This window comes from Glycine max, chromosome 4 (genome assembly GCF_000004515.6).
Source record: "Glycine max cultivar Williams 82 chromosome 4, Glycine_max_v4.0, whole genome shotgun sequence".
In the NCBI taxonomy this organism is placed as follows: Eukaryota; Viridiplantae; Streptophyta; class Magnoliopsida; order Fabales; family Fabaceae; genus Glycine; species Glycine max.
The window spans coordinates 30,836,763-30,846,091 of NC_016091.4; positions in this window are offsets into that span (position 1 = coordinate 30,836,763).

A 9,329-nucleotide genomic window follows, 5' to 3' on the forward strand; every position below is an offset into this window, starting at 1 on the left:
ATGGTCATGGCTCAGATGTTTGGAAAAAAATTTCCCTTTACATTTCAATCAATGGTCCTCAAATCTCAAAGATGTTTTTCTTAGGACAGTAACTTAGGAATAGAATCTGCTCCAGGTCTTATTTGAGTAGTTTGGGTTATTTTAGCTACTGTATCATTGTTTGTCCCGAACTACTTGTAATATGGCTCTAAATTTGTATTATCTAGTACCTCTGGTACTCATCTATAATATAATATATTATTTTTGCTGAGCAAAAAAAAAATCAAAGCCTAAAAGCAGATGAAATTGTTCTAACTAATATTAACCATGCAGCTCTTTGAAAGTGGAAGGTGCGGAGTGGAGACATGATCAGATTTTGGGAGGACAAATGGCTTGGAGAGAACAAATCTTTAAAGGAAAAATTCCCTACGTTGTATTAAATCTCTAACCAACAACAGCAACCTATCAGCCTCTTAGGAAGTCATAAGGAGGAAGGGTGGGAATGGAACTTTAAATGGAGGAGAAACTTATTTGATAATGAAGCTACAATGGTTGTTGAATTCCTAGAGGAAACAGTAGGGCTACCAGTACAGCAACAAGGAGCACACTCATGGGTTTGGAAGCAAGACTCGAGTGGAATCTATTCGACCAGAACTGCATATAAGTTTAGGCTAGGGGAAATAAGGGGGGAATCAGAGGATGGGAGTTTCTCGCTTCTGTGGAAACTTAAAATACCACCTAAGGCAAAGGTATTTACATGGAGGCTCATCAAAGACCGTTTACCAACGAAGATAAATTTAAGAGCAAGACAAGTGGAGATAGCTCATCCATTGTGCCCGTTCTGTAACAATTTGGATGAAGATGCAGCGCACCTTTTCTTCAACTGCAACAAGGTACTTCCCTTGTGGTGGGAGACAGTCTCATGGGTCAAATCAGTGGGTGCTTTCCCAAAAGAACCGAAAGACCACTTCATGCATCATAGCAGATCGAATGCTACACGAACAAGGCTTTTTGTATCACTAGAGGGTAGATTTTTATTGGGGCTTTAGCAGATGTATTAGCCATAATATGGTTCCTAATTAAACTGTATTAGTTTTTTCTAAGGAACCATATCTATGGGATCCTATCTATGTACAAAGTACCTCTGGTACTTCATCACTATTTACATAATGAAATATTTATATATTTTTGCCGATAAAAAAAAAACCATGCAGATGATAGCAACCCACTAACAGCAGTACCAGATATCACACAGATAACAGCATCGGACAATAATTCCAACCAAGAGGAAATCATGACTACAAATAGCAGAGGCAATAACAGACCAAAACGCAACACACACAGGCCCAAGTACCTCAGTGACTTCGTATAAGGACCAGGGGAGCTACAAGCCCGATAGCAGATTCTAGAATTCCTTCTACTTCGCGCTTAAAGCTTTTTCCACATTTTACTTGATACCTGTGTGGTTATGCAATTTCAAAATTCTGTTATAACAACTTAGCAAAATATCTTGTATGAAATGGCTATAAAAAGGGGTAATGATGAAATAAAAATATATGAGAATTATTCCCTGCAATTTAGCTTTTCTTTTATTCCAGTTAGCTATCAACTGGTCTGACCTTAGCTTTTCTTTTATTCCAGTTAGCTATCAACAAACTAATAGGAAAGAACAAAATACTAAACATTTATTTAATTAAATCTAATAAAAAATTTACTTCAATCACATTATTTAACAAAATACTTGCAAGGTAGGGGTGTCTTTTAAGAGCTGGAGTGTTTGGCAGCCTATTATAAGGAAGTTTGAAGCCAAGCTTGCAAAATGGAAGCAAAGAAGTCTATCTATGGGGCGCAGAATCACTCTCATTAATTTAGTTTTATCAGCTTTACCTATCTTTTTACTATCTTTTTTTAAGATCCCTAAAAAAGTGGTGCAAAAGATTGTATCCATTCAGAGAAATTTCCTTTGGGGAGGTCATCATGAGGCCAGCAAGATTCCTTGGGTGAAGTGGGACATAGTTTGCCTTCCTAAAAATAAAGGGGGCCTAGGGATTAAAGATTTGTCTAAATTTAATGAGGCTTTACTTGACAAATGGGGGTGGGAGCTGGCTAATAATCAGAACCAACTTCGGGCAAGAATCTTAATCTCCAAATATGGTGGCTGGAAGGAGTTGATCTCTGGTGGAAAGAGAAAATTTTCCTCTCATAGGTGACAAGACCTAAAGGCTGTCTTTCAGCAGCAGCATTGCAATAGTTTTATTGATAACCTCAAGTGGAGGGTGGGCTGTGGTACCAAAATCAGATTTTGGAAGGATAAGTGGTTGGGGGATAATTTAACTCTCCAAGCCAAATATCCTACTCTGTACCAAATAAGTAATCAGAAGAACTTTACAATCAATTCCATGGGGGATTTCGTAGAGGATAGATGGGAGTGGAAGCTAATATGGAGGAGGAATTTTTTTGACCATGAAATTGACATGGTAGCAGCTTTCTTGGCTGAGATTGAGATCGCCCACATCCTTCAATCCAGCAGGGATTTTCTATTTTGGAAGGCTGACCCTAATGGTCTTTATTCTACAAAATCTGCCTATAAAGTGTTGCAGGAAGCTGATAATAATGTTAATGAGGACAGGGCATCCAAGATCTTATGGAGTCTGAAAATACCCCCAAGAGCAAGTGCTTTTTTATGCACCACAAGTCCACAAGTAGGATAAGAAGCACTTTTGAAATAAATGTTTTGGGAGGATTTGGCGGGGTTGGCTCAAGGCATTGAACAAGAAGAGATTTTCATAGGCAGTGATCAACAAAGCACTATCATCTTGTATATTTATCATGACAGCAACAAAACTTAGGAGAATAATTGTTGCAGGTTTCTACAATTCAGAAGATTGTCTAGGTTTCAAGTGGACTGTTGTGATAGTCTTAGATTAGTACTGAGTATAATGAGAGGATAATTAGAAATCATCATGTTTACAGCTGGTCAGGTTTCAACTCTTAAGTTAGCAAAATCAATGTGCATTATATAATTTTCTAAACTTTAAAGTATTGAAATTTCTAAGTCCAAAGCTGTATCTAGATTCTAGATCATCTTATGAATGATGAGATGTTTGCATTTGTTTTTGTAAGCTCAAGTGTAGATTATGAAGATAAGCTAAAAAAAAAAATTCACAAACACATAAGCAGTTCACTTCAGGATATGTTATTGTAAAGCAGTTACAAGCATAGTTTATTTGAAAGCACACTTACATATGAGAACTTTTAGAAACTGCCAATATGAGGCAAGTGAATAGTTTATAAACAGTCTGGAAGCATTCAACAATTAAGCGAATAAAATAGAAAAGAGAGCAAGCAACCCAGTTCCTTAAATCCAGTTGGGTAAAAACATGGATTTAGTTACACAAAATTCCCATGCAGCGATGTAAATAGAGTGGAATCAAACGTGGCCTAGTCAAGAATTTGAAAAACCCACAATTGAAAACAGTAACTACACGCAAAGAAACAACTATATTCACCCTAAAAAGCTCCTAAGGGTATGTATATCCACGCTCCATTAATTTAAGAGTACATCACAAACCAGTGATCTAAACCCACAACTAAAATTGAAGGGTAAGTATACAAGATACACCCGTGTGCACTTTAAAGGCAAACTGGAGGGAGCTTTATCTATATACTTAAGCATTAGTTGCTCAAGAAACAAAAAATATGTTAAAACAACAACAATCAAGCCTGATGCAATCCTACCCCGCAAGGGCATTGGATAGAAGACTCCAAGTAGATCGGGCCAAAGATCCAAGGGAAGGCCCTAGGGTTCTCATGAGCCTTAGGGTATATTTTGAGCCCATGGGCTAAGTATGAGCCCGCTTATCTTTGTAAATATTAGAATAGGTTTTTTCCTTCGTTTAGGCCTTGTATTTTGGCCATTCTAGTAGTATAGGGTTTTACCCTTGTATTTCGAGGCATTTTGAGTAGTCTTTGTAGTAGGGACTTTTTTTGTATTTTCATGTATTTTGTCATGGGGGTGAGCTTAGCTATTATAGGGGGTGTGTAGCTAAGTTCTAGCTTCTCATCTCAAGGAGATGAGCTTAGCTATTAGAGAGGTGTGTGTAGCTAAGCTCTAGCTTCTTTAGGAATATTTTCAAGGAAGCTTCTCAAGGAGGTGAGCTTAGTTATTAGAGGGGTGTGTGTAGCTAAGCTCTAGCTTCTCAAGGAAGTTTTCTCAAAGAAGCTTCTCAAGGAAGTTTTCTCAAGAATACTTCTCAAGGAAGCTACCTAGTCTATAAATAGAAACATGTGTAACACTTGTTGTAACTTTGATGAATGAGAGTCTTGTGAGACACAACTCAAAGTTCAACTTCTCTCCCTTTTTCTTCCTTCAATTTCGTGCTCCCCCCTCTCTCTTTCTCTCCCTCTTTCTTTTCCTCCATTGAAGCATCCTCTCCAAGCTTCTTATCAAAGGCTCATCTTGGTGGTGAAACTCCTTCTTCCATGGCTTATTCCTTAATGGATGGCGCCTCCTCTCACCTCTTTTCCTTTGTCTTCCACTACATCTCCATGGTGGAAAATCACCATTAAAGGACCCCATTGAAGCTCAAAGATCCAGCCTCCATAGAAGCCCCACAAGCAAGTTTCCATCAAGTGGTAATCAGAGCACAAGAGCTTCAAGTAGGTGCTCCTTAAACCTCCATTAATTTTTTGCTTTACCTTCTCTTCCATTGTTTTTTCTTCATTTTTTCTCCATGTATCTCCTCAAATGTCTTGTGCTAAATGTTGTTAACATGATTCTTTAGAGTTTTCACCAATTAAACTTGCTATAGAAGCTAGATTTTATTTTCTATGTTTCAAATTTCTTGTTCTTGTTCTTGAACCATGAATTGTGTTGAGTTTAGGTTCCTTTGAGTTTTGTGTTGTTATTTTTTGTGGCTGAAACCTAAACCATAAAATTCTTACAAAAATATTAAAGTAGAAGAAAACCTCAAAAATCTAGAGTGATTTGTTCACCTATTGTAGTTTTGTCATAGAAGTCATGTCTAGTCATGAAACTTGTCACAAAAGATTTCTTATGTTGTGCTGAATTTTATTTTCTTGTTTCTTTGTCTAACTCATTTGCTCATGAGTGTATGAAATTCTTTTAGCCTATTATTTGATTTGAATCAAATCTTTCATGTTAATTAGTCCTTAACATGTTCATGCAAAATTCTTAGAGAGTCTTTGATTGTGAACCTTTTCTTGAACTTTTAGGTTTTCTTATGATTGTGTCTATTGTGAATTTGAGTTTTGGTGATTGAATTGCTGGCTGAAATGTTGATCCTAAGTGAATATTGAACTCCTAAAACTGTGGTAAACAATCCTAGTGAGTTCAACATACATAGGAAGGTTAAAAGTAAGCCCAAGGCAATCAATATACCATGCTAAAAAACAAAATCGCTGGTGCTGGCAGCTTGGACATACAAACTTGTAAATATTACTGAGAATTGGTTACTTCAAATTTTGAGCTGAAATTTTTACTGAATTTTCTAGACATCTGGAAAAAAGTTATAAAAAAAGAAACAAGTGATTTGGATAAAAGGAACAAATACGAAAAATCACACAAGTTGGCAGGAAAATCAGTATCCAGGAAAAAAAAATGAAAGGGAAGTGTGCTTGTTGTTTTGGCTCAAAATTTATTCTATAATTGGTGCCTATGTTATACCCATATTAGTTCCAAAATTTCAATTGAAAATTAGTGTGAAGACAAGTGCCAAAGCTAGAGTTTTTTTGAGTCTTTTTTTTTCTAGCTTTTTTACTCTACTCTAGAGCCATTCTAAGTTTCTCTTTGAGTTCTAGCTTGCTTCTATGTCCTTTTCATTGCTTTAATTGTTGAATAATCCTTGAAAAGTTGTCTTGTTAAAACTCCATTGGTTTAGCTTTCATTTCATTTTTTTTTTGTCTTTGGTTATTGTTTGTCTCTTTGTTTCCTTGTTTGTGGGTTGCCATATAGGGAATTGGAAGGAGGATTGGTGCCATCCCTTGAAGAATTTGAGTCAAGAAAAAAGGGCCAACCACCTTAAGAGCTATTGGACTAAGAAGAATTCTAAATTCAGTGAATCACCAAAGAGAGAACACCCACCAAAATTGAGGACCATTTTGTAATTTTGTAATTTGCAATTTACTTACCTTCATTGCTTTCAAGTTTTGTAACAAAAAGGCCTTTCATTGGAAGTGTGTTGGGAGCCTCCAATAGGTTACCAAACTTCCATTTGTGTGTAATAATTTTAGGGAATTTTTCCTTAGGATAGTGAGTGTTTTGTTGGGAACCTTGAATGTGGTCATCCAAACACTCTTAGGATTCGCCTAGTTTTCATTTCTTGCCAAACCGCCTAGATAGCTTTCCTCAATTAGTTGTTTACTGTTAGTGCTTAGCTCTACTGAGTGTTTAAAAGATTGGCTAAGATTTTGTTAAAACATAAGCACTTAGACAATGAAGGAAAGCTGGAGTTGCTGCACATGATGTCCAATGTTATGTCAAGGAATCAGATCGGGCTGCACAATGCACAAGGCAAGATAAAATGTCAAATGAAGAATTGAAGCTGCAGGATCCACGATGTCGGATACGATGTCCTGACATCCGGCTCGAAAATACTGGACACATAAATCTGTTATATCTTTAACAGAGTGTGCAGGATCCACGATGTCGGACACGATGTCCTGACATCCGGCTCGAAAATACTGGACACATAAATCTGTTATATCTTTAACAGATTAATGTGCAGTTAGCAACAGATTTGGCGATCTATCTTTAGGAACGAATTAAAAGATAATTAAAGTTCGAATTACAAACTTGAATAGTTCGTTCAAGGATTAAAGATTAAAGATAAAAACTAAAAGATCAAACTGTATCTCTTAGATCTTTAAGTGCAGATTTTCAGGAAAATGATAGATCTCATCCAGCACAAGTAGTTGCAGCCCAGAAACGCACACTGCTATATAAACATGAAGGCTGCACGAGTTTTCCACCAAGTCCGGGATTGAAGAGTTATTTTGTGAGTTTTGGGACTTGAGTGTTTTGTGAGCCACCTTGATGTCATCCTAACATCAAGTGTTGGACCTGAGTGTGTAGAGTTGATCTCTATAGTGTGTGGAGTTGATCTCTATTGTTCAGAGAGCAATCTCTGGTGTGTATTTGAATTAATTGTAAACACGGGAGAGTGATTGAGAGGGAGTGAGAGGGGTTTCTCATATCTAAGAGTGGCTCTTAGGTAGAGATTGCACGGGTAGTGGTTAGGTGAGAAGGTTGTAAACAGTGGCTGTTAGATCTTCGAACTAACACTATTTTAGTGGATTTCCTCCCTGGCTTGGTAGCCCCCAGATGTAGGTGACGTTGCACCGAACTGGGTTAACAATTCTCTTGTGTTATTTACTTGTTTAATCTGTTCATACGGTCATATACAAGCTGCATGTTCTGAAGCGCGATGTCGTGACATCCTGTACGACATCTGTCATTGATATCAGAATTTCATTTACCTTATCTTTCACACCTCTTTTAGTGTTTATTTTGGCTAGTTTCAACCATAGTTTCTTTTACCTTTTGTTTTCAAACCTCCAACAAGAAAGAACCATAACTTAGGAACCAACATGAGTCATCATTCATCTAGTGTTAATGGCGAGGGTACTAGTCATAAAGACCCTATATCTAGAATCTTAGATGAGTTGAGTTCCCTCAAGTTATGGAAAGAAAAACAAGAGAGAAAAGAAAAATGAAAAAAAAGAGTGGAAGAAATAAGTCAAGATGAGAGAAAGAAAATAAGAGAGGAAGAAAGAAGAAAAATAATGAAAGAAATGAAAAGAGAAAAACATGCCTCCTATAGTAGTCATAACTCTTGCAAGAGCCTAAGTGAAGAAATTCATGACTATTACGAAGGAAGGCATAGGTCACATCTTTGACCTCACTCTCATAGAAGAGAAAAGGAAAGAAAGCCTCAAGAGGCTAACATTAACCTCTCATACTTCCATGGGAAGGACAATGTAGAGGCTAACTTAGATTGGGAAATAAGGGTAGAGCAACAACTTAAAAAGAAGTCTACTTCATAATCTTATGGCTCTCACTCTTATCCAAAGAAAGACCAAGGTCAAGGCATCTTAGGGGTGACACCTTCTAAGCCCAAAGATGATAAGGGGAAGACAATAGAAAAGCAAGCCCCTAAGGCTAGTATGCAAGAGAAAACTAGCTCTATAAAGTGCTTTAAATGTCTTGGAAGAGGACACATTACTTCTCAATGCCCCACCACAAAAACCATGATTATGAGGGGCCAAGACATTTATAGTAGCCAAGATGAGGCTACTACTTCACCTTCCTCTAGTGAAAGTGAAGAAGCAAAAGGGGAAGAATGTAGTGAAGAAATCTACCCCCAAGAAGATGGATAACCATTAGTGGTTAAAGAGAAGTGTAAGGAGGTAAGTGTCTCCTCCAAGAGGTTAGCTAAGAAGGAAACTCATTTTACAATAAAGACAAACATTAAAGAAACTTTCCCTCTTAGACAACCTCCACATTTTCTCTTTTGTAAAAAGACACTTGCTAGCATTGCCACACCTCTTGGGCTTGAGTTTATTCCTCAAGTAAAGAAGTTGTTGGATGAGGGTTTGGTTCGCAAGAGCTTAAATCCTTGTGCTTTGTTGGTGCCCAAAATAGCTATTATTAGGCACCAAGTCCCTAAAATGGGTGGTATGATGAATGTTTTGAGTGGTGCAACCCTCTTTTGTAAAATCACTCGTACACCTAACATCTTCATGGTGTGTGTACATAGGGATCCATTAGGTAGGTTTGTTCTTATTTTTAGTTTCAATACAAACTTAGGTCTCATATGGGACACCTTAGGCTTGTCATACTTTTTGGTAGGAATAATCAATATGAAAATACAGAAAAAGGTATGTTTTATTGTGTTACTTTTCTTAATTTTTCAAATAGTAATCAAGGGGTTCCCATGAACCCTAAGAGAATAAAGGTCATTCCTAAGTGGCCCACTCCTCCAAGTATAAGAAAAATTTGGGGCTTCCATGACTTAACAAACTTTTACAAAAGGTTTGTCCCATATTTTTCTATACTTGTAGCACCACTCATTGAGTTGGTGAGAAACCATGTTCCTTCATGGGAAGATGCCTAGGAAATAGGTTTTCAGACCTTACCTTACTTCAACATACCAAACACCACTAATACATATGTTTTTGTTCTTTTTACAGGTGTTGAGGGAAGGAGCCCAGAGTATGAAGAACCTCAGGATTTGAGGTCAAATCCTTTCCAATGTGGAGGGAATGATGCAATCCTACCCCGCAAGGGCATTGGATAGAAGACTCCAAGTAGATCGGGCCAGAGATCAAAG